This window comes from Orcinus orca, chromosome 2 (genome assembly GCF_937001465.1).
Source record: "Orcinus orca chromosome 2, mOrcOrc1.1, whole genome shotgun sequence".
Classification (NCBI taxonomy): Eukaryota; Metazoa; Chordata; class Mammalia; order Artiodactyla; family Delphinidae; genus Orcinus; species Orcinus orca.
The window spans coordinates 131,668,889-131,692,482 of record NC_064560.1 but is presented as its reverse complement, the minus strand read 5'-3'; positions in this window follow the sequence as shown (position 1 = coordinate 131,692,482).

The window sequence follows — 23,594 nt, the reverse complement described above, 5'->3', positions numbered from 1 at the left end:
TACTCTTCTATATCAAGAATTTCTGTACATTTCTATTTCCTTCCTAGCTACTCCCTAAGAGACAAGAAGTTACCAGTCTGATTGAGATATTGTCAGGATATTCTTTAAGTCATATTTCACTAGTGAATTTGGTGACAGAGAATTAAAATTTCCTTTATTATGTATGGCTTCTGTTCTCTTATAGTTCCTGTGCCATGTGTTAAGAAGTACTAGGCAGGATTTGACAACTTGAATTCACAATTGGTCAAGTGTCACCCTCTCTTCTTTGTTAACTGTTCTTGCATACAGTGGTGGTTAAATAATAAAGACTATATTTATTAGCTGTGCCACGTGAAACATGATTTTGCTCAACAGACAATGTGCTCAAAGAAATATTCACTTTCTAACCTGTCTTACAATTTGCAGTACATCCTTGTGACAAGCAGTTGAATTATAGATATATACTGAAGCTAGATTCAACAGGATTTCTACCAGATGATATGGAATATGAGGGGAAAAGTAATCAAAGATGATAACAAAGTTGTTGAAATGAAACATTGGAAGGCTGATGCTGTCAACAACTGTGATGGAGAAGGAAATGATTGAGTAGATTTTGGAAAAAATTTTGAGTAGATTGAGTAGATTTTAGAAAATGAGTAGATTTTCAACATGTTAGCATTGAGATTTTAATTATCTAGCTAAGGGGAGACATAAGTGGGCAGTCAGATATATGAGTCTGGAGTTCAGGAAAGAGGATTGAAACCTGGGGAATTTCACAAATAACAGGTTAAGGAGAAGATGAAAATCCTGCAAAGGAGATTAAGAAGAAGTGATTAGTGAAATGGGGAAGGGGAAAAAAAAAAGACACGGTGTCCTCAAAATCATGTGAAGGGGCTTCCCTGGTGGCGCAGTGGTTGAGAGTCCACCTGCCGGTGCAGGGGACACGGGTTCGTGCCCCGGTCCGGGAAGATCCCACATGCCGCAGAGCGGCTAGGCCCGTGAGCCATGGCCGCTGAGCCTGCGGGTCCGGAGCCTGTGCTCCGCAATGGGAGAGGCCACAACAGTGAGAGGCCCGCGTACCGCAAAAAAAAAAAAAAAAAAAAAAAAAATCATGTGAAGAAATATTATTAAGGATCAAAGAATGATCAACTTTGTCTAATGCTTTTATTGATACAATAAGATGAGGACAGATAATTTGTCATGGGAGTTAGCAAAATGGAGGCCACAGATTTTTTTTTTTTAATTCCTTTTGGCAATTACTATGGCATAGTAATGTTGCTTTCTGTTGGGTGTATATATATATATATATTTTTTTTTTTAATTAATTAATTAATTTTGACTGTGTTGAGTCTTTGTTTCTGTGCGAGGGCTTTCTCTAGTTGCGGCGAGCGGGGTCCACTCTTCATCGCAGTGCGCGGGCCTCTCACTGTCACGGCCTCTCTTGTTGTGGAGCACAGGCTCCAGACGCGCAGGCTCAGTAGGTGTGGCTCACAGGCCTAGTTGCTCCGCGGCATGTGGGATCTTCCCAGACCAGGGCTCGAACCCGTGTCCCCTGCATTGACAGGCAGATTCTCAACCACTGCGCCACCAGGGAAGTCCCACAGGTGATCTTTTGAAGATAAGTTTCAATGGCACGGCAAAGGCAAATGCCTGATTAGAGTTGAGTTTAAGAGGAAATAAGAAATGAGAAATTTGCACAACAGTCCCAGCAACTTTTTTGAGAAACTTTGATGCAAAGGGAAAAAGCATGCGAGAAATCAGGCCAGAGAAGGTTCTTGTTATTGTTCTTTAATGTATTTCAGATAGGGTAAATAATTGTATATCCATATACTAATGGGATGATCCTGTAGACAAGGAAAATTTGATGAAGATGGAAAAATATGGAAAAAAAAAACCCACTGAAGCATTGCCTTTGAGTAGATAAAAGGACAGTATATTAAAAGAGAGATTATTTTTAGATAAGAGGTTGAATAAATTCATTTATGGAAACAGACATATTCGGGCATAGATTCTTGTAGCCAGGAGATCAGGTGGCAGAGTCTGCAAAAGTTCTGTTTTGATTAATATCTTAATCCTCCTTAGTGAAGTGGGAAACCAAATCATCAGCTGAGAGTAAGGGGATAGGTGTCAGATTTGAGGGCAAAGGGAGAGGTGTGAAACAGTCATTTGTGTGGAAAGCATATTAGAACATTAGTACATCAGTATTTAGGAATGCATAGCATGATTGCCAGGTGCAACAAAGCCTCATTTGAGGTTTGTGTTTGTGAATTTAACTCAAGAGCATTCCGTGTAGCTATGTGCTTTCTCTAGCTCCATTTCACTGAATGAATGCAGAAACCCAGTAGAAGGAATTGGATTGTGCTCTGTTCAGGTAAGTAGCATGGAGCAAGAGAAGTATAAAGAGTGTTCTCATTGATTTGAGGATTTAAGCTAGGAAACATGGGGGGAAGAGGAAATTGAGGGCCTGTGAAAGCGTGATAGAATCAATGCATTGGATATTCTTCTGGATTAAATGATTGCTGAGGATGGGGTAAGAGAGAGAGTGTGACTTCTGATACTGGAGGTGGTGATCTGAGAGAGGGATCCATGGTGAATTTGAGATTATGGAGGGATGGAACTCACTGGAAAATAAGTCTAGTGTATGAATGTGGCTGAAGTGAGATGGAGGACAGAGTCATTTGAGGATAAGTGTTCAAGACATTGCTAAGCAAGCAGTCTATATGTGAAAATCATTAGGAATTGGGAGGAAAATCATGTCGAAGAGAGTGTGATTGAACCAGGACCAGGATGGTCCTCTAACACAGAGGTATAATTATTGATAAAATCTTTTGACAGGACATTCAGAGTATGTGTGTGCAGGGATAGTGCTGTAGTGTCAAGACCTAAAATCCAGTGCATCTGGGCTCCTTAGTCACACTATGGATGATCTGATGAATCTGGCAGTGGGTCTGGCTTGACAATCCTTTGATTATTTTATTGGCCATTTTTATTTCCCATGCCAGAACACAGAAGTAACTAATGTAATGTTCCAAGGCTATGTTATACCTTTTAAAAGATTATAAAGCTTAAAAATGTCCTACACTACATTGTAATAATTATCACATTGTCTTCTGGTTCAGCCGCATTTCAGCTAACATTGTATATATAGCTCATAATAAGCAGTGAAGGCTCCTATTCAGAGAATTGAATATTCTAAGTTTTGTTGCTTATGTTTGGGGTCATATAGAATTCTCGCTCAAATGCAGGAAATACAAAGATAAAAAGGAACTATTTGAGGAGGACAAATTTAGGCTAAACCAAAAAAGCAGCTTTCAGAAATTTAGAAGATCTCTGAACTCTAGACAATGTGTGAAAACAAATGAAAAAACAAACCCTAATTTTATACTTCCACTGAAGTATTTTCACCAGCCCTTATTCAGATCGAAATCTCAACATTTGCCACTTGCTAGTATGAACAATTTCTCCCCTAAGCCTTCCTTAAACTCTCTTTTTGCTTTACCTTCCTGGCCTGATAAACTCCCCATTTCCCTTTCCCTTCCCTCACCGTTTCTCCTTCCGATTTTCCACCTATTAATGATTAGAGCTGGATCAAGTTACTCAATCTCATTAAGCCAAAATGTTTGATCTGTAAAGTCTGTAAAATTATTCATTGCTTGAAAATGTTGGGATGATTAAATGAAATAATAGAAGCAAAGCACCCAACACAGAGCCTGACCCATGACACATACATATTAGTTCTGTCTCTTTTCCTTTCCTTCTCTAGCTTATCTTCCTTAACAGTCACTTAGTTGTACTCCCCGTGTCTCTGTCACACCTCTTTTTCAGAGGACCGAGTTATTTGAACAGCTTAATTGTTACATAAATAGGAATGATTCTTAAACCTACAGCTCCAGTTTCGACCAAGAAACTCTAGCCCCATAATCTCTCGTTGTCCACAAGATTTTCACTTTTATAAATCAGTCACCTTCAAATCAATATAAAAAGAGTCAAATTAATTACATCATTTTGCTCCTTTCAAATCAGTCATCTCCCCCCTGTAAACAGCTTATTTCTCTCAGTGGCACTTATATTCACAGTAACTCGGGCTGAGGGTCTTAGATAACCTTCAGTTCTAAAAGTGTGATTATTTTAATGAAAAAGAAGAGTGGGTAGGGGAGTTAACTTTCATTTGTAGAAAAGTTAAACTTCCATTTTAATGAACTTTGAATGTTCAGGTAAATCAACTATTTAATTAAAATTTCAGTAGAGAAGGGGTACCTCATTCGAAGTGAAGAAATAACCCGTTTGATACACTGCATTTTACAATAAACGCTATCTCTTGAAGGGCAGGGGGAAAAATGGTGTCACAGAGCAAAACAGATACCCTGCTGAAAAGAATATCCAAATTCAGAAATGCCAGGCTATAGAGCAGTGAATACCCTGAAAAGACAATTACATATAATTTAGAGGTATTTTCTAGTTTGTTGTGTAGATCATGCAGTAACAGAGGCTTTGTGTGCATTTATAACTGCCCAGAGAATAGACTAGAGTAGAATGGTAATATGTGTGTATTATAACAAGCAATTCTTTTGATAAACCTGGGGAGGAAGATGGAGAATAAGAGAGGCAAATGAGATGGCTTCTGTGTGCTGGGAATAGCAGATGAGCAGCGCCACTATTGCTTCCATTTGGATAATGGGGCTATCTCTGACCGCTGTTATCTACTCTCCGGGCAGCTGGATAACAGGACAAAGGTAAAACTATTCTATTCCTGCATGACAGAAAAGCCTCTCTAAGCTCTTTCTCTAACAGCCATTGAGTCTTTCCAAATTGCAGTGAGAAACATCACTCATCTAGTACAAGCCTACTTGCCTACACAGTAGCTTTGAACAATTCCAATATATTCTCCTGAAACAGACAGACATGTGCTCACTTCTTCACAATGCTCTATCATTAAAGGAAAGTAATGGAAGATAAAATGCAGAATAGCTAGACCTATAATGTATAATAGAAGGCATCTCTATAATAGCCAAAGTGCTTCATATATTGGAAGTCGTTTTCTGTAAGAGCTCACAACGAAAAGGAAGGGGAATTATAACATGAAAATGAAGGTGGGTGATGCTTTAAAGCAGCGATGTGTTGTTACATGTCATTGGTTGACCTCACCTGTTTCTTTTTTAATGCAGAGTGAAAACTTAAAACATTTACTCAAAGTGACTGAAATGAATTCAAACTCTCCAACCCATCATTCCTTCCTCCACAATCATATAGAGTACCATATTTGGGAATAAGATAGGGAAATACTAATTCCTGTCATTTTATATATACATGTATATGTACCATGTTTATGCATACATTTATATACATGCATATCGATATTTCACATGCATTCTACATACACACACAGAGACACTTTTTGTGATTTTAGGAAAAAGAGTACCATAAAGTAAATTGAGCCTAGTTAATACAACTGGACATTAGATATTTTTATATTTGAATTGAAGGGAGAAGCTACTACTTGTGGGGAAATAAATGGAAAGTGCTTTATAAATTTGAGGGTGAGTGATGATATTTGGTGCTACTTTTTTAGAGGAAGCAATGTGGTACCAGGGCCAATTCAGTCTCTGTCATCTAAATGATGTGACCAGTAGATGTGGTGATGTCAACTGAACTGCACGTGTAAGTTCACAGAGGAGCAAAAGGTGAGAAGGTACAAATCAGAATCTGTAATCAGTAACCTATAAAGTTCTGCTTCTCTATACATTTTTTTTGCTTAAATGTATTATGATCACTTTTGATTTTATTTCTATACAGAAAAGGTAAGGATTATTATGATTCCAACCTGAAAATATGGAAGATTGAGACCAGGGCACTATATATTTTGAATAACTATCTGCAAACCAGCATTTTAAACCAATCTTACTTTTATTTTATATTTATACTTTACTTTTATTTTATATTTATACTTTATCTATTGCCTGCTGCTGAGGGAATCTGTTTTATATATCCCCTTCTATTTTTCTCTATCTTATTCTTCCTTTATGGAATAAAAAAGAACAGCCACGTGATCAGTTGTTTTTGACGTTGATCTTAACTTACATTCTCCTTAGTCAATCAAATTACTCCATATCATGGTTCCACTGAGAACTATGTCATAAAATAAAGCAGTGTGTGTGAAGCTTACAAATTTATTTCTCATCTGAAAACTTTGTACTGCCTTTGAAAAACAACTTTTTAAATACTTTACAAGCTCTTACATTAAGAGCAGGCAAGTATTTGAAAATATATGTTCTTTCAGAAAATGGAAACTTACCTTATATTCTTGCTGTTGTTTAAACTTTGGTAAAATATTAAGAAGCCTCTGTTATTAGAGAAGAGTCATATTGTGGCTTGGCTTCATCGATGAATGATTTAATTACAGTTTACCAAGAAAAAAATCAGTCATTACTAATTTATATAGGGGATCAGTGCCTAGTTTATAGAGTTTAGGTAATGAGCTCAGAGGGTGGTTTGAGAGTGAAAACAAGGGTCCATTAGGTTAGCTAAAGAGAAGTTGTGCTCTAACAATTAGCCAATTTAACATCTTCACCCTGAAATCAACTAGCCAGTTCACAAACCTGTCACCACCAGTAATACTTATGACTCAGATTGCCTCTACCTTCTTCCACTTATGGTGCATATACTCACTAGCATACCCAAAATATTTAAAAATTGAATCCCTGTAAAAATTGATTAGTGATCTAGAGATGGCGGAGATCATGCTCTTCTTATGACCCAAAGACCATCAGGGATTCTGACTTAACATTCATTCATTCATCGTTTCTTAATCACTTATTATATTCTGGGGACTGAGCCAATAGGACTCCAATTCTAAAAGGGAAGACTTATTCTAATACCAACTTTATAATGTAGAGTGATAAATACTTTAAGAGATACAAAGTGCTACAGACACAATTGGTAAAAACCATCCTGGAATTCTCACGCGTAACTTTATTCAAGAAGGGACACTAACAGATGCTAGAAGAAGGGTAAAATTAGCCAGGCAGAAAAGCTGGATGAGGAGTTAGGGAAGTGGACATTTCAAAAGGAGGGAACAGTTTTATATACATACATACATACAGTTTTATATACATACATACATGTGTTCATGCATGCAATATACATATTTTCCTATTCTACCAGGAGAAAGGAGATGACTGGATCAGAGAAAAGGCTATTGATTACTCTCAAAGCAACTTAGCAGCAGTTTGTATGCATCACTTTCCCAATGGGCAACACAATGAGGGTCAGAAATTCATCTGCGTGTGCAGCAGGGTTGCACCACTAGGAAGGAACCCTAAAATTATGAAACCCAAAGCATATATAGGGTGGCTCACATACCTGCCCCTTCTCCTTTCCAAAGAGAGACAGAGAGACAGAGAGCAAGAAAGAGAGACTTTTATTCTGGAATATAAACAAAGCTTTTCCTGTTCAGGGAAAGAAGGATCTCTACTCTGGAATGTGAGCAAATAATGGCTCTAAATCTCTTGGAGCAATATATTATCTCTAACTTCTAAGGCATGGCTGCCATTCAGTCATCCTTTAACCTTGTTTTTCAGTTATCTTTGCTCAGAAATCCTGGACTGTGTACAAATGTGAAAATATTTGTGGAGAACTGTCTCTCAACAGATACCACACGGGAAAAGACATGGAAGCTTGAAGTGCTATTTATATTTAAGGAACAGAACATATTTAAATACTGACACAAATTATCAACATGGGTATTATTCCATTGTGGAATAATATTTGAAAGGAAGAAAAATTTATTTGACTTCAAATTAGAGAACATTTCCAATAATGCCATAATATTTTCTTATCCTTTCTAATGAGTCAACTGCTCTATATAATATATAATAGACACGATCAGCCCAAATGATGCCTTCACTTTTGTGTACCTAATAGGTTAATTTTAAGTTTACCTTTTATTTAATGATAATAATTCTCCTAATATAAGGTAATTTTTTAAAATGTCATTTTAGTCAATGAAAGTTTGAGAAAGGGTGAAAGTCAGCCTGTGAACACTGGCTGCAGTAGCTCTTTACTATTAAATTGATAGGTATTGTATCCATAAAGTTGTCATGATAAATGTGGGTGCAGACTGTTAGCCTGGACTCCTTGATGTTCTTAGATCCAGCTTTCTTAGAAGATAAGGGCAAAATGTGAGCTATGTTAAGAGAAGCATTACCTTGACCCAAGCTATATGTTAGGTAGGGAGTGATGTGAAGCAGGGCAGAATTATGATGCTGAAAAGAGATTCTGACCTGGGGCATTATAACAGATAAGGTTATATAGAAGAAGACATATCTCTGGGCAACAAGGCAAAGAGCAAAAGTTTAATCTTCCTATCTCCTTTTATTTATTTATTTATTTTTTTTACCCATTCTCAATTTTCTTTTCCTTTAACTATATGCTATTTCTGCTTCCTTTTATACTGAGATACGGCAATGCTTGGGTAAAAAGAGCGTAGACATTGTCTTTGTACTTAGACAGATTTCCTATCTCTGTGAGGTCCATGGGGGTATTAATCACTTCTTTGTGGTGTTGATATGAGAAGCAAATGGGATAATAAATATGTAACCAATATACTGAGTAAACATAACTCATGTGGTACATTTATAAAGCACTTCATTTTTATCTCACACTAAAACCCTAAATTTGTTCACAGGGGTCCAGGTCTTCTGCTCTCCTAGATGAAAACTGTTTCTTTAAACAAGTGGTTTTCAACGCTGGCTTTAAAGTAGAATAACACCAGGAGCTCTTAAAAACACTGATGTCCAGGCCCATCAACAGAATCATTTAGTCATTTTATGGGTAAGGGGCCTACATGCATGCGGCTCTTCAAAAACTCCCAAGGTGCAGCTAAGGTTTAGAACCGTTGTTTTTGCATAATAAATCATCTCACTATCACTTTCATTCACAGCATATAATATTGATTCTGATATCAGAATGTCCACTCCAATATTTTATTCAATATTCTGGATTTAAAGTTAAACCTTCTCTTATGTTCTTTCTTGAGCTGGCTGGGCATAGGTAAACTGAGAAGGGAAAAGGATATCGTTGGCTTCTTATTTCTTTTATATGCATCTTCTCCCTTACTCCCAAGGTGCTGTCCCTGACTCCTTCAGGACCAGAGGGCAAGAGAGGTGGTAGGGAAGGGACATTCTGTATAGACTGACTCCATGGTACTGATCTAGCATGTAGCACCATGTTATAGGCTTGGCAGGCATCCAAAGCTGGATCTTCTCTGTCAGTGATATCACTACTGGTCAGAGTAGATACATTTCTGGTTACTTGCTAATTTGCAATTTCCTCTCTTCAGCCTCTATCAGTTGATGGTTAACTGCTTTCCAGCCAAAGCCCTTTAGGCAGATTATACAAGACTCCACATAGACAGTTTTAACTTATTTCTGGTTCTCACATATTTCCTGTGAGATACTCAAGCACTGTTGCCCTGACAGGACCCAGTGTGCAGGCCCATCCTCAAAACTCAACCATTTGTGTTTGATCTGATCCCTTAGCACTGAGCCAGTTTGTCTCTTGACTTCAAATTTTCTAGGCAGGAATCAAATACTAGGTCACTCTCTGCCCAAGTATCAAGGGGAAAAAGTCAAGCTGAAACTCTTCTCACAGGTTTGAGACCCAGGCAAACTCTACCCTTCCTCACTGGGAATACCTATTACTGGGACCAGAACACATCAACTCCAAAAATCTGATTCACAAATTGTCCTCCTAATTATCACTTCCCCACACTTACATAGCTTCAGTGTGGATGAGGGTTTAAGAGTTAAGTTTGTGGGTATGTGGCTTTTTTTAAGGACAAGTTTTTGAGCACTGATTTTTTTTTTTTTTTTACATTCTCACTTTAGTCTGGTACTGCATTATGGAAACTAATCTGTAGATTTCTAGGGTTCCCACCAAAATTTTCATTTAAACTCCTGTTACATATGGAAATTAATTAGCAAGTAATGTCATCAGCAAATATTAATTATTGACAATAATCATAATTAATATTACATTTTATTGACTTTAAGAGATATTGAAAATATTTGCATCAGGAGTAAGACTGTGTTATAAAAGCATTGCTCCAGTGCCATCCTAGGAAATATAGAAGTGAGTAAGATTGTTGTTCATTGGAGGTTTATAAAATTCAACACAAAGATCAAAGGGTTAATATTCTGATGCATTAGGCATAGCTCCTTGGAACTCTTTGAGGATTTCTTTTTCTTTTTGAATATTCCCCCTGGATCCACAAGCAAAAGGGATTTTCTCAATAAGTCACCAAACATCACAGCTACTATGACATCCCTGCCTTGCCAAAGTAACAGTAACCTGCCATTTTCATAAGCATTTTTATAAAACATTTAAACATCTGTTCTAAGATGTGAAGGTAAATGGAGGGAAAATATCTACATGGGTTTTTATAGCAAAAAAAGGAAAATTAGCATATGTACAAGTACTCCTCTAAAGAATGGATAGGGAAAGTCTTCCAGGATTTACATAAATTTGCCTAACCAGCTGCCTCCTGTTCTTAACTAGTTGATATAAATGAATGAATGTTATGGGAAGAAAGAGTAAAGGAAAAAAGAATCCATTACTGTACACTTTTGACAAGAAATATTCCATAGTTAACACTTATGAAAGTGTACCAAGGGCAATTTGCTTTAATAATTACCTTTTGTCCTTTCACAGCCTTTTTTCAAAGAAATATGTTTTTCTTTGAACTATTTTTCAATATATATTTTAAAAAGACAAAATGTTAGAAGATGAACAAATAATAACAAAGTTGTTATCAATGCACCTTTAATATTCATTAAATGGTATTTGCCAGTCTATTAGGGGGAGGTCAAAAAGGGGTGGGGCGGATAGCAGAAAACAGTGAGAGCAATAGAGAATAATTAGCACAAATTAATGAGCACAAAAGTGGTCATCATGCAACCACTCTTCTTCCTTTTCGCAGGCATTTTGTTGGTTTGTAGAATTTGTCTATGATGTAAGTTAGGTCAAGGGGAAAATATAAGAAAGTAGAAAGATTGTCTATGAACTTGTGACAAAGATATAGATCTTATATTTATGTATTATAATTTATTTAAGAGGGTCCTTATTATCCTCTCCTGGAATACAAGAAAAGTCACAAAGATCTGTAAATTATATAACTATTTTACAATTTATTTTTCCTTAACCCCCCCACCCTCAAATAAGGGCCCTTTACAGACTACTAAGAACTTATTTCTATTCTTATTGCTCTTGAAAGCACTGATACTTTGTACATGTTAATAAGTACAGTGAGTTAATAAGCACATGTCACTGTATCATATTAACTATTCATATCGTCACTTTATAATTTTCTATTGTCAATATTTCAAGAGTTTCTCATTTAATTTGTTGGTTTTCTTTTGGTGGATTTTTGCTGTCAAGGGTATTATAAGACAAAATGAATGGTTATTTAATTCATTACTTGAAATGTTGTGGATGTATAATTGACTATTGAAATTACACTGAGATAATAAGTAAACTCAGATACATTTTCTTTCACTTCCTTTAGATGAATAGGAAAAAAGACCTAGAATCTATGCATCCTGTCAGGTTTGTATTAGCATCATTTTAATCGTGTATTGTATTTGTATTAGCATCATTTTAATTTTAATCGTGGATATTTTTTGCTAGTGTTATTCTCCTGTTATTTTTCAACTTGAAGATCAAACAATAACTATCTAGTGAAGAGTGTGTGGAGATGATTCCCATCTTCCCCCATCTGGGGATGTCTCGCTGGTGTCCAAGCAGAAAGTGGGTACATCAATGTACAACTCTCAGTCCTAGGACTCAAGACTCATTGTGTTCTCCTTTCACCTGAGAAAGAACTTTGCCCACCTTAAGGTAGGACATTTTTTCTGTTAAAAGTAGCCATGGTGAGGAAAGTTTTCATTTAGTCTTTGTAACCATCTTTAAAAAGAGTAGAGGATGTCCTATTCTATTATTCTATCACTACTGCTTTATAGACATATATTAAATTTAATAATGTAAAACTTTTAAATTGTCTATTAAATATTATTTACAGAATTAATTGACATATGGGTAGTTTGCTTTAAAATTAATTCTTTCATTTATCTTTTGGACAAACCAAACATAAACAGAATCATGTGAAAGCTAAAAAGAATTGTGTTATATCTGAGGAGGGACCTTCAAGATGGCGGAGGAGTAAGACATGTAGATCACGTTCCTCCCCACAAATACATCAGAAATACATCTACATGTGGAACAACACCTATAGAATGCCTACTGAAGGCTGGCAGAAGACCTCAGACTTCCCAAAAGGCAAGAAACTCCCCACATACCTGGGTAGGGCAAAAGAAAAAAGAAAAAACAGAAACAAAAGAATAGGGATGGGACCTGCACCTCTGGGAGGGAGCTGTGAAGAAGGAAAGGTTTCCACACACTAGGAAGCCCCTTCACTGGAGGGGACAGGGGGTGGGCAGGGGGGAAGCTTTGGAGCCACAGAGGAGAGTGCAGCAACAGGGGTGCGGAGGGCAAAGTGTAGAGATGCCCGCACAGAGGATGGGTGCTGACCAGGACTCACCAGTCTGAGAGGCTTGTCTGCTCAACCACCGGGGTGGGTGGGGGCTGGGAGCTGAGGCTCAGGCTTTGGAGGACAGATCCCAGGGAGAGACTGGGGGGTGGCTGCATGAACACCGCCTGAAGGGGGCTAGTGCACCACAGCTAGCTGGGAGGGAGTCTGGGAAAGACTCTGGAACTTCCTAAGAGGCAAGAGAACATTGTTTCGGAGTGCATGAGGAGAGGTGATTCAGAGCACCACCTAAATGAGCTCCAGAGATGGGCATGAGCCACAGCTATCAGCGCAGACCCCAGAGATGGGCATGAAATGCTAAGGCTGCTGCTGCAGCCATCAAGGAGCCTGTGTGCAAGCACAGGTCACTATCCACACCTCCCCTCCCGGGAGCCTGTGCAGCCCGCCACTGCCAGGGTCCCATCATCCAGGAACAACTTCTCCAGGAGAACACAGAGCACACCTCAGGCTGTTGCAATGTCATGCCGGCCTCTGCCACCACAAGCTTGCCCCGTATTCTGTACCCCTCCCTCCACCCGGCCTGAGTGAGCCCCCTAATGAGCGGCTCCTTTAACCCTATCCTGTCTGGATGAGGAAATGCCCTCAGGCGACCTACACGCAGAGGCAGGGCCAAATCCAAAGTTGAACCACAGGAGCTGCGTGAACAAAGAAGAGAAAGGGAAATTTCTCCCAGCAGCCTCAGGAGCAGAGGATTAAATCTCCACAGTCAAGTTGATGTACCCTGCATCTGTGGAATACCTGAATAGACAATGAATCATCCCAAAATTGAGGTGGTGGACTTTGGGAGCAACTGTAGACTTGGGGTTTGCTTTCGGCATCTAATTAGTTTTTGTTTTTATGTTTATCATAAATTAATATTTAGAGCTTATTATCATTGGTAGATTCATTTATTGATTAGGTTGCTCTCTTTTTTTTAATATATATATATTTTTTTTTTCCTTTTTCTCTTTTTTGTGAGTATCTGTATGCTTTTTGTGTGATTTTCTCTGTATAGCTTTGCTTTTACCATTTGTCCTAGGGTTCTCTCTGTCTACTTTTGCAAGTTTATTTTTTTGTTTTTTGTTATTTTAGTATAGTTTTTACCACTTGTTATCATTTGTCCCTTTGTTTTTTGGTTTGGTTGCTCTCTTCTTTCTTTTTTTTAAAATTACTTTTTTATTTTTAATAATTTTTTTAAAATTTTAATTTAAATAATTGTATTTTATTTTATTTTACTTTATTACATTTCTTTCATTCTTTTTTTTTCTCACTTTCTTTCTGAGCAGCGTGACTGACATGGTCTTGGTGCTCCGGCCAGGTGTCAGGCCTGAGCCTCTGAGGTGGGAGAGCCGAATTCAGAACATTGGTCCAGCAGAGACCTCCTGCCTCCATGTAATATCAAACGATGTAAGCTCTCCCAGAGATCTCCATCTCAACGCTAAGACCCAGGTCCATCCAACGAACAGCAAGCTACAGTGCTGGACACCCTATGTCAAACAACTAGTAAGAGAGGAACACAGCCCTACCCATTAGCAGAGAGGCTGCCTAAAATCATAATAAGGTCACAGACACCCCCAAACACCCCACCAGATGCGATCTTGCCCACCAGAGAGACAAGATCCACCCTCATCCACCAGAACACAGGAACCAGTCCCCTCCACAAGCCACTGAACCAACCTTACCCACTGGGGGCAGACACCAAAAACAATGGGAACTATGAACCTGCAGCCTGTGAAAAGGAGACCCCAAACACAGTAAGTTAAGCAAAATGAGAAGACAGAGAAATACACAGCAGATGAAGGAGCAAGGTAAAAACGCACCACACCAAAAAAATGAAGAGAAAATAGGCAGTCTACCTGATAAAGAATTCAGAGTAATGATAGTAAAGGTGATCCAAAATCTTGGAAATAGAATGGAGAAAATATAAGAAACGTTTAACAGGGAGCTAGAAGAACTAAAGAACAAACAAACAATGATGAACAACACCATAAATGAAATTAAAAATTCTCTAGAAGGAATCAGTAGCAGAATAACTGAGGCAGTAGAATGGATAAGTGACCTGGAAGATAAAATAGTGGAAATAACTACCACAGAGCAGAATAAAGAGAAAAGAATGAAAAGACCTGAGGACAGTCTCAGAGATCTCTGGGACAACATTAAACACAACAACATTTGAATTACAGGGGTCCCAGAAGACGAAGAGAAAAAAAAGGGACTGAGAAAATATTTGAAAATATTATAGTTGAAAACTTCACTAATATGGGTAAGGAAATAGTCAAGTCCAGGAAGCACATAGAGTCCCATACAAGATAAATCCAAGGAGAAACACACCAAGACACATATTAATCAAACTATGAAAAATTAAATACAATGAAAAAATATCAAAAGGAGCAAAGGAAAATCAACAAATAACATACAAGGGAATCTCCATAAGATTAAAAGCTGATCTTTCAGCAGAAACTCTGCAAACCAGAAGAAAGAGGCAGGACGTATTTAAAGTGACGAAAGGGGAAAACCTACAACCAAGATTACTCTACCCAGCAAGGATCTCATTCAGATTCAATGGAGAAATGAAAACTTTTACAGACAAGCAAAAGCTAAGAGAATTCAGTACCACCAAACCAGCTGTAGAACAAATGCTAAAGGCACTTCTCTAGGCAGGAAACACAAGAGAAGGAAAAGACCTGGAAAAACAAACCCAGAACAATTAAGAAAATTGTAATAGGAAAATACATATCGATAACTACCTTAAATGTAAATGGATTAAATGCTCCCACCAAAGGACACAGACTGGCTGAATGGATACAAAAACACAACCTGTATATACGCTGTCCACAAGAGAGCCACTTCAGACCTAGAGACACATAGAGACTGAAAGTGAGGGAATGGAAAAAGATACCCCATGCAAATGAAATCAAAAGAAAGCTGGAGTAGCAATCCTCATATCAGAACAAATATATTTTTAAAGAAAGACTATTACAAGAGACAAAGAAGGACATTACATAATGATTAAGGGATCAATCCAAGAAGAAGATATAACAATTGTAAATATTTATGCACCCAACATACACTCAGTATATAAGGCCAATGCTAACAGCCATAAAAGGGGAAATTGACAGTAACACAATCATAGCAGGAGACTTTAACACCCCACTTTCACCAATGGACAGATCATCCAAAATGAAAATAAATAAGAAACCACAAGCTATAAATGACACATTAAACAAGATGGACTTAATTTATAATTACAGGATACTCCATCCAAAAACAACAGAATACACTTTCTCCTCAAGTGTTCATGGAACATTCCCCAGGATAGGTCATATCTTGGGTCACAAATCAAGCCTTGGTAAATTTAAGAAAACTGAAATTATATAAAGTATCTTTTCCTACCATAATGCTATAAGACTAGATATTACAGGAAAAAAACTGCAAAAAATACAAACACATGGAGGCTAAACAATACACTACTAAATAACCAAGAGGTCACTGAAGAAATCAAAGAGGAAATCAAAAATTACCTGGAAACAAATTACAATGAAAACACAAACCTATGGGATGCAGCAAAAGCAGTTCTAAGAGGGAAGTTTATAGCAATACAACCAGCCTCAAGAGACAAGAAAAACTCAAATGAACAACTTAACCTTACACCAAAAGCAATTAGAGAAAGAACAAAAAAACCCAAAAGCTAGCAGAAGAAAAGAAATCATAAAGAGCAGATCTGAAATAAATGAAAAAGAAATGAAGGAAACGATAGCAAAGATCAATAAAACTAAAAGCTGGTTCTTTGAGAAGATAAACAAAACTGATACACCATTAGCCAGGCTCAGCACAAAAGAAAGGGAGAAGACTCAAATCAATAGAATTAGAAATGAAAAAGGAGAAGTAACAACTGACACTGCAGAAATACAAAGGATCATGAGAGATTACTACAAACAACTATATGCCCATAAAATGGAAAACTTGGAAGTAATGAAAAAATTCTTAGAAAAGCACAACCTTCTGAGACTGAATCAGCAAGAAATAGAAAATATAAACTGACCAATCACAAGCACTGGAATTGAAACTGTGATTAAAAATCTTCCAAAAAATAAAAGACCAGGACCAGATGGCTTCACAGGTAATTTCTATCAAACATTTAGAGAAGAACTAACACCTATCCTTCTGAAACTCTTCCAAAATATAGCAGAGTGAGGAACACTCTCAAACTCATTCTATGAGGCCACCATCACCCTGATACTAAAACCAAAGATGTCACAAAGAAAGAAAACTACAGGCCAATATCACTGATGAACATAGATGCAAAAATCCTCAACAACATACTAGCAAACAGAATCCAACAGCATGTAAAAGGATCATATACCATGATCAAGTGGGGTTTATCCCAGGAATGTAAGGATTCTTCAATATACACAAATCAATCAATGAGATAAAGCATATTAACAAACTAAAGGAGAAAAACCATATGATCATCTCAATAGATGCAGAAAAAGCTTTTGAGAAAATTCAACAGCCGTTTATGATAAAAATCCTCCAGAAAGTAGGCATAGAGGGAACGTACCCAAACATAATAAAGGCCATATATGACAAACCCACAGCCAACATCATTCTCAATGGTGAAAATGGAAACCATTTTCACTAAGATCAGGAACAAGAAAAGGTTACCCACTCTCACCACTACTATTAAACATAGTTTTGGAAGTTTTAGCCACAGCAATCAGAGAAGAAAAAGAAATAAAATGAATCCAACTCGAAAAAGAAGAAGTAAAACCATCACTGTTTGCAGATGACATGATACTATACATAGAGGAGCCTAAAGACTCTACCAGAAAACTACTAGAGCTAATCAATGAATTTGCTAAAGTAGCAGGATACAAAATTAATGCATAGAAATCTCTTGCATTCCTATACACTAATGATGAAAAATCTGAAAGAGAAATTAAGGAAACACTCCCATTTACTATTGCAACAAAAGGAATAAAACACCTAGGAATAAACCTACCTAAGGAGACAAAAGACCTGTATGCAGAAAACTATAAGACACTGATGAAAGAAATACAAACAGATGGAGAGATATACCATATTCTTGGATGGGAAGAATCAACATTGTGAAAATGACTATACTACCTAAATCAATCTATAGATTCAATGCAATTCCTATCAAACCACCAGTGGCATTTTTCATAGAACTAGAACAAAAAATTTCACAATTTGTATGGAAACACAAAAGACCTGGAATAGCCAAAGCAATCTTGTGAAAGAAAAGAGGAGCAGGCTCCTGACTTCAGCATATACTACAAAGCTACAGTAATCAAGACAGTATGGTACTGGCACAACAACAGAAATATAGATCAATGGAACAGGATAGAAAGCCCAGAGATAAACCCACGCACATATGGTCAGCTTATTTTTAATAAAGGAGGCAGGAATATACAATGGAGAAAGACAGCCTCTTCAATATGTGGTTCTGGGAAGAGTGGACAGCTACATGTAAAAGAATGAAATTAGAACACTCCCTAACACCATACACAAAAATAAACTCAAAATGGATTAAAGACCTAAATGTAAGGCCAGACACTATAAAACTCTTAGAGGAAAACATAGGCAGAACACTCTATGACATATATCACAGCAAGTTCCTTTTTGACCCACCTCCTAGAGAAATGGAAATAAAACTAAAAATAAACAAATGGGACCTAATGAAACTCCAAAGCTTTTGCACAGCAAAGGAAACCATAAACAAGACGAAAAGACAACCCTCAGAATGGGAGAATACATTTGCAAACGAAGCAACTGACAAAGGATTAATCTCCAAAATTTACAAGCTTCTCATGCAGTTCAATACCAAGAAAACAAACAACCCAATCCAAAAATAGGCAGAAGACCTAAACAGACATTTCTCCAAAGAGGATATACAGATTGCCAACAGACACATGAAAGAATGCTCAACATCAGTAATCATTAGAGAAATGCAAATCAAAACTACAATGAGGTATCACCTCACACCGGTCAGAATGGCCATCATCAAAAAATCTACAAACAATAAATGCTGGAGAGGGTGTGGAGAAAAGGGAACCCTCTTGTACTGTTGGTGGACTGTATATTAATACAGCCACTATGGAGAAAAGTATTGAGGTTCCTTAAAAAACTAAAAAGAGAACTACCATATGACCCAGCAATCCCACTATTGAGCATATACCCTGAGAAAACCATAATTCAAAAAGAGTCATGTACCACATGTTAATTGCAGCTCTATTTGCAATAGCCAGGACATGGAAGCAACCTAAGTGTCCATCGACAGATGAATGGATAAAGAAGATGTGGCACATATATACAATGGAATATTACTCAGCCATAAAAAGAAATGAAATGGAGTTATTTGTAGTGAGGTGATGGACCTAGAGACTGTCATGCAGAGTGAAGTAAGTCAGAAAGAAAAACAAATACCGTATGCTAATACCTATATGTGGAATCTAAAAAAAAAAAAAAGATTCTGAAGAACCTAGGGGCAGGGGCAGGACAGTAGTAAAGATGCAGAAGTAGAGAACGGATTTGAGGACTCGGGGAGGGGGAAGGGTAAGCTGGGACGAAGTGAGAGAGTGGCATGGCCCTATATACACTACCAAATATAAAACAGATAGCTAGTGGGAATCAGTCGCATAGCACAGGGAGTTCAGCTTGTTGTTTTGTGTCCACCTAGAGGGGTGGAATAGGGAGCACGGGTGGGAGATGCAAGTGGGAGGAGATATGGGGATATATGCATATGTATAGCTGATTCACTTTGTCATAAAGCAGAAACTAACACACCATTGTAAAGCAATTATACTACAATAAAGATGTTAAAAAAAAGAATTGTGTTATATCTAAAATGAAGATAAAAATATACATTTGGTTTTAAATATTTAAAGAATATGGTTGATTATTACCCATTTGACTGCTAGAAGATAAAGAAAAGTCAAAGTCCAAACTCATGTTTCAAAGATGCCATTAAATATTTTGTTTTCTACAGTATTTCATAAAGATAGAAACATTTTTGGAATGCACTTTCTTTCCCCCAAAACTTTTACCATCCTTGGTGTAAATATCCCAAACAGATGTCTATTTTTCTGTAGGACCAGTTAATCTTTGGAAATAAGGATGTGTATTTGAAGAAATTATAATTTAATAAATTGATATTAAATGTATACCATAATACATATCTTCACTAGAAATTACTAAAACGTGTATGAATGTGCCAAAATTTTATAAACACAATTCCTCAGTGGGAGTCATGTAGATAGTGTGCATTTATATAGATATATATTTAGGGCTTCCCTGGTGGCGCAGTGGTTGGGAGTCCGCCTGCCGAGGCAGGGGACACGGGTTCGTGCCCCGGTCTGGGAAGATCCCACATGCCGCGGAGCAGCTGGGCCCGTGAGCCATGGCCACTGAGCCTGCGCGTCCGGAGCCTGTGCTCCGCAGCGGGAGAGGCCACAACAGAGAGAGGCCCGCGTACCGCAAAAATAAATAAATAAATAAATAAATAGATATATATTTAATGGCTACCATGTTTCAGGCTAGGTTTAATGGATACAGCAGTAAACAAAACAAATGTAATGTGACAGTTAAAATAAGCTTTTGATACTAATAGTGGAGAAAAGAAATAATAGTAGCTTAAACAGAGCAACCTTCTTTTCAAAATAAATCTGTGAAATATATACTTTTTACACTCATTTTACAGATGAGAAACTCAACCTCAGAGAAATGCATTTGCTCTACATACTAGTAACACCACTCCAAAAGTTTTGGGTGTTGACTTTTCTCACAAAACAAGAGGTCAGGAAGCATACAGTTAAGGGGTTCATGCCCTTGCCTGAAGCAGTCCTCAAGGACTTCATCTCCTTTTATCTCTCTTTGCCACTATCTCAGCATTCAGTTTTGTCTTCATAGTTGTGAAACTTTGTTCCTTCCTTAGATATAAGACCAACAGTAGAGGCAAGAAGGGGAAAATGAGAACAGGTAGAAGCAGAGCCTCTATCAATAACTTAAACATTTTCCAGAAATCATCCAGCTGACTTCCACCATTGAGCTCATTGATTATAAATGCATTACAAACTCACTCCTACCTGCAAGGGAGGCTGGGAAGTGGAGATTTTAGCTGAGTACATTAATGCTTTAATTAAAATCAGCATTCTGTTAGCAAAAAGTGGGGAATGAGGTTTGGTAGGCAATAGCACTGTATGCTTTGGGAAATTACGAAGTATGCCTCTGGCAAAAAAACTGTGGAACTTTAGTAGCTGTCAACAAACAGCAAAAAATGGAGTCAAACTCAATATTACAATGAGTGATACAGTTTTTCCAAACTCTCATCAGCATTTGGTGTTATTACTTTTTTTTTTTTTTCTTTTGCGGTACACGGGCCTCTCACTGTTGTGGCCTCTCCCGTTGCGGAGCACAGGCTCCAGATGCTCAGGCTTAGCAGCCATGGCTCACGGGCCCAGCCGCTCCACGGCAATGTGGGATCTTCCCGAACCGGGACACGAACCCGCGTCCCCTGCATCGGCAGGCGGACTCTCAAACACTGCGCCACCAGGGAAGCCCCTGGTGTTATTACTTTTTAATTTTTTAACATTTTAACCATTCTGATGGGTTTGTACTGAGATATCATTGTGGTTTAATAATGGCACATGATGTTGAACATCTTTGTACGTGCTTACTTGCCATCTGTAATTCTTCTTTGTTAAAGTATCTGTTCTTGCTGCTTCTTCATTTTCTGATTAGATTGTTTGGGTATGTTTTTTAATTTATTTAAAGTCTGCAAGAAAACACAGGGATATACTTGCAGAGCCAAATATAAACAATGAGGATTAGAAACGCATTCATTATCTCCCAATTTTAAATATATAATATTTGTTTTAGTGATATGCTCAATAATTTATGGAGCCTTGAGAATAGTCTTCAGTGCAGAAAGCCTCCATACTTTCAATCTAATAAGTTCAAACTACCTTATAAAACTACTGAGCAATTTTGGTATTCTTTTGGTCAGTAGTCCTCTTATTAGAGCTTCTGGTTTGGCTGGATTTTTCATTGAGTAATTTTATTTGTTTGTTTATTTTTATTTATTTATGCAGCTCTCTTGGGTGCTATATTCCTTGAAAGTTTCTACATTTGGAAATGGTTGTTTGTTCTCTTTTCTACTTTATTGTCATCTTGCCTGGATACAATGCACTTGAATCATACTTTCTTTCCATTAGCACTTTACGGACATTGACCTATTAACTTCAGATAGTTAATGTGGCTCTGAGGAAGTTTCAGGTTACCCTAATTTTTTTTTCTCCCTTGCATTTGTCAGCCTGGATATCTGACGATTTTATACTTTTGAAGTTGATTCACATGAATAGAGTATATCTCAAAGAAGATCATTCTGATGCAATATTTTCCAGCAATATTTAAGGCATTTTGTTATCTGCTATTTTTGCTCTCTTGAATTCAGGGAAGATTATCTGCTATTTTAACTTGGGTTTGATTTTTAGTTTTAATTTGTTGGAGTCTCCTCTTCAGAGATTTCAAGAAACCTTTAGTGAATCTCCTCTTCTGTACTACATATTAATTATCTTATTATTTAAAAAATCTTTTACCACCGTGTTATGCTATTTGCCTCAAAACTCTCTTCATTGTAAGTAATTTGATTTTGAGTTATGTCTATTTATTTACTGTTTTTCATTCTCAGTCTTTTAATTTTTTATTTCTCTATTTTTACATAGAGTTGAAAACCATCCATGGGCATCCATTCTTTGTCCCATATTCTTTCATTTAATTTTGAATTATTTTAATTGAAAACATTTTCATAAAATCTTTTAGAGCACATAAAATTCTTGGAGATGTTTCTTATTTGAGTTGTATTTACTTCCATAATATATTCATAACAAATTAAAAATTTCACTATTTTGCCTACTCTGTTACTTTTTCTCCTGTTTAGTATATTTGCATAGATGCCACGTCACTTTTCCCCCGTATTGCTCATGCTTAAAACGAACAGCCTCTCCCAAGATTTTCTTTTTATTGACATACTGCATGTACATTTTCACTGGCTTCCTATTTTCTCTTTCTAAATTGTTATTTTCTCTTAAAGATTAAAGTTTGAGTAAGGGTACCTATGCCCTGAGAGCATGAATATGGTGAGGAAGAAGACTTGGCTCAGTCAACTTTGATGGTCTCTGTCCTTTCCTTCTCCTACACAGCATTTTTTGTGCCTAAGTTCATCTCATTCTCTCTGCATGTCTCCTTCTTCAATATGGAACATCCGTGGCTTTAAGACTTCCTAACAATCTCTGAAGTAACCTACAATACCAGCTTTACCCATAGTGGCCTATTCGTATGCCCCTCCCCTTCTTTTCACACTTCTCTTGTCTCTTTCCACCATCAACTTCCACATACCAAAGTAGAAGAGGAAAAATATTAATGAAAGGTTATTTCTACCCTTATGTTAAAACTTCAGAAAGGGTTAATACACAAATATAAATGACCTGCTGCATGCACACCAGGGCTAATCAGTGTTTATTTTGAAGCACAGAGACAAGAGCAGTGGCTGGTAAACAGTTTCCTACTGCACCTTGCACTCTGTAATTTAGCATTCACTTTGTTTTATTTTGGGGGCAGAAAGGAGAGGGAAGAGAGAAGGTCCAGATGCTTCCAGTTGTCTAACTCTGTTAATAGCCCTCACTGAAGGATCAAGGAACCAATATAGGGATCCCATCAGTTACCAATTATATCTCTTTGGCTTATATATTTTGGGAGTTGGAACACACACACACACACACACACACACACACACACACTGAATGGGCCAATGGTCCCTCTGGACCAAACATGAGGCAGACTGAGGTCAAGACTTCATGTATCTCCAGACTTCTATAAGTCCTTACTCTGACTGGTGGACCATGGTGGTATTTTATTTCTCCAAGGATTACTAGCATCAGTTCAGAGCCAGTATTTAATACAGTCCAAAGATCTGGATATTTACCTTACCCTGGTAAGAGTCACATGTCATTTTGGG